At 46.0% G+C, this 2,511-nt stretch overlaps 1 pseudogene; it reads left to right on the top strand.

Moving 5' to 3' along the window:
• LOC101639862 overlaps positions 1–2,511 on the top strand; it is a 7,130-nt pseudogene that overhangs the window by 3,481 nt on the left and 1,138 nt on the right.

Genomic DNA, 2,511 nt, shown 5'->3' with positions numbered 1-2,511 from the left:
TTCCCCCTATCCATCTGGTATTGATACTCTCATTCCTGTCCCTGGACTCCATGTGTCATGAGCTCTTATGTCTTATCTGTACCTCTGCACATGTTCCTGTCTTGCTCACAGTGAAAGGCAGCACTGGGGTCATGATAGTGGGGGGTGAGGAAGCCTCAAGGAACCCGAAGAGTAGTGTGTGCTTCATCCGTGCTTTACTGCATGCACCCTGATTTATTCATCCCTTCCCTGTGACCTCTCTGGGAGGGGATGTCCCATTGTCTATAGATTGGCTTTGGGTCTCTGCTTTGACACACACACCCCACCTTCGTCCTCAACAATATGGTTTTGTTTGTTTGTTTTGGAACTTCTAATGCCTGCTACCCAGTCCCAGCAACACTTCATGATTGCACAGGCTGGTGTGCTTCTTCCATGTGGGCTTGTTGCTTCTCTGCTACATGACTGTTTGTTTATCTTCAAGCCTTTAAGACCCCAGACTTGATATCTTTTGATAGCTGGGCACCATCAACTTTCTTCACCACATTTGCTTATGCACCCATTTTGTCCTCAGTGATTGTGCTGGGAGAGTGAGCATCACAGAATGCAAGGTTGCTAAAATCAAGTGTTCTTTCAATGAGTAAGGGCATGAGCAGAGGCCTGAAGTTTGTCTACTACCTCAGTGTATTGCTATATAAATATATGTACATATGCCAGTACCTCTATTTTTATGAACTAATATATTTACATATGTGCACACCTATGCTTATACCTCTATCCATAGCTTTGCTTCCTAGATCTTTCCTGTTTGCTTTTACCTTCCTCCTGCCCCACCATCACCCTTGCCCTACTTCAACCTCTTAGTAATTCCTCTCAGCTAGATTGCTGTTGCTGCAACATCCCCAGGGATCTCTATGTCCCCCTTGCTGTTGATTTCAATTCCCTAGTTGTTCCCCTGTCTATAGTGTTGTTTGCTCACCACTCCCTTCCCACTCGCCACCCCCCCCCCAAGTCCCTCCAGGACTGTCAGTCCCATTGATTTCTCCTCAAGCTTGCTTCCCATGCCTGTCTTAAATAAATGGGAAATGAACAATAACAGAGACTGAACAAAAAGAAAACAAAAGATTGGGAAAAAAGTCAAAGAAACTAAAAATCATACATGATTCCAGGTCTGTCCGCTGACCTTCATGATTATCTCCCCACTGGTCCTGGGGAATTACGGGAGCTTCAAATACTGTGACAGAGGACAATATTGGGGACACACGGCAGGCAGTTAGTCCAGTCTGAACGCTCCACAATGGGGCAAAGGGGACATAACGGACCAGCAATGGGAGCAAAGCAAGGCCACAAATCCCCTGTAGAGTCCCAGAAAAGCAAATTTTAATAAAAATCTACTGAGGGATTTTTTTTAGACTTGTACAGGTGGTTTGAAAAAGTTTGTAGGGAAAAATAGATAAACATCTTGTAATTCTATTTCTCCATGAACTTTTTGAAGTCTCCTCACACAACATGTAAATTGTCCATTCTTTGACTGGCCGAGTCTGTCTTTGTTTTTATAATTATATTATACTTTAAGTTATATTTTGAGATTAAGAGTAGATTATCTAAAAATACTAGACAATAATTTCCCCTTTAGTCATAAAATTGCTCTCCACTATTAGGACCCTCCAATACAACTGGAAAAAATAGTTTTGGAAATGGTAAATACCGTAGTTCAAAGATGTATTGTAGTATGATAAAATCATTTCAGTTCATGGTATATACCCTGCGCCGGCAACCACCCTTCACAGCGACCGAGGGGCGGGGTGGCCTGGGCTGTGCTCCTCAGGGCCTCGGGGCTGAGCTCGGGGTGCACCCCGTCACCCAGGTCCCCTGGGATGAGGGTATATAAGCAAAACAGGCTCCAGACACCCTCAGTGTCCAGCAGTGTGAGCCGCAGCCCAGCAGACTCGCAGTCTCGCCGACAGAGTTAGAGATGTGGACATTAGACCCCTACTTTCACAGCGTGGGCACTAGGGCATTAGGAATGTGAAAGACCTGAAACACAGGTTGTCCAAAGCTGGGCAAGAGCACCTGCTGCAGGTCTGGAATGAACTGGAAGAAGCCCAACAGGTAGAACTTTTTGAAACCCTTCACACCATGAACTTTGAGGAGCTGAACTTTGTTCTCCAAAAGGCCGTTGAAAGGTTCAATCAATCCTCCCAACAAGAGAAGGTGGGTGCACAAGTGGAATGTGTTCCTCAGACGTGCTGGGCAGCGTGACCAGGGACCAGGATCAGCTCCAGGTCTGGGAACGGGAAGGGCTTTTCCAGGTTCCTCAGAACAGTAGCCGCTCTTCTAGCTGGTGGGCAGGAGACAAGACTCAGAATTGCATATCCCAAGGGATGTAAGATGTCGGCTGGCCATCCCATAAAACACTTTTCCAGAGCCTAGCAGAGCGCATCCTGAAACTATAGCAGTGAGCTGAGAAACAGCATGGCAACAAATGCATTATTCCCTGGTATATAATGACCAGGGGGCGAACAATGGAACTGA

Source organism: Echinops telfairi, unplaced genomic scaffold (assembly GCF_000313985.2).
Source record: "Echinops telfairi isolate 266 unplaced genomic scaffold, ASM31398v2 ScPeMD7_7468;HRSCAF=8506_0, whole genome shotgun sequence".
Lineage (NCBI taxonomy): Eukaryota > Metazoa > Chordata > Mammalia > Afrosoricida > Tenrecidae > Echinops > Echinops telfairi.
Note: the sequence above shows the minus strand (reverse complement) of the source record. Positions and strands in the feature narration are given on the sequence as shown.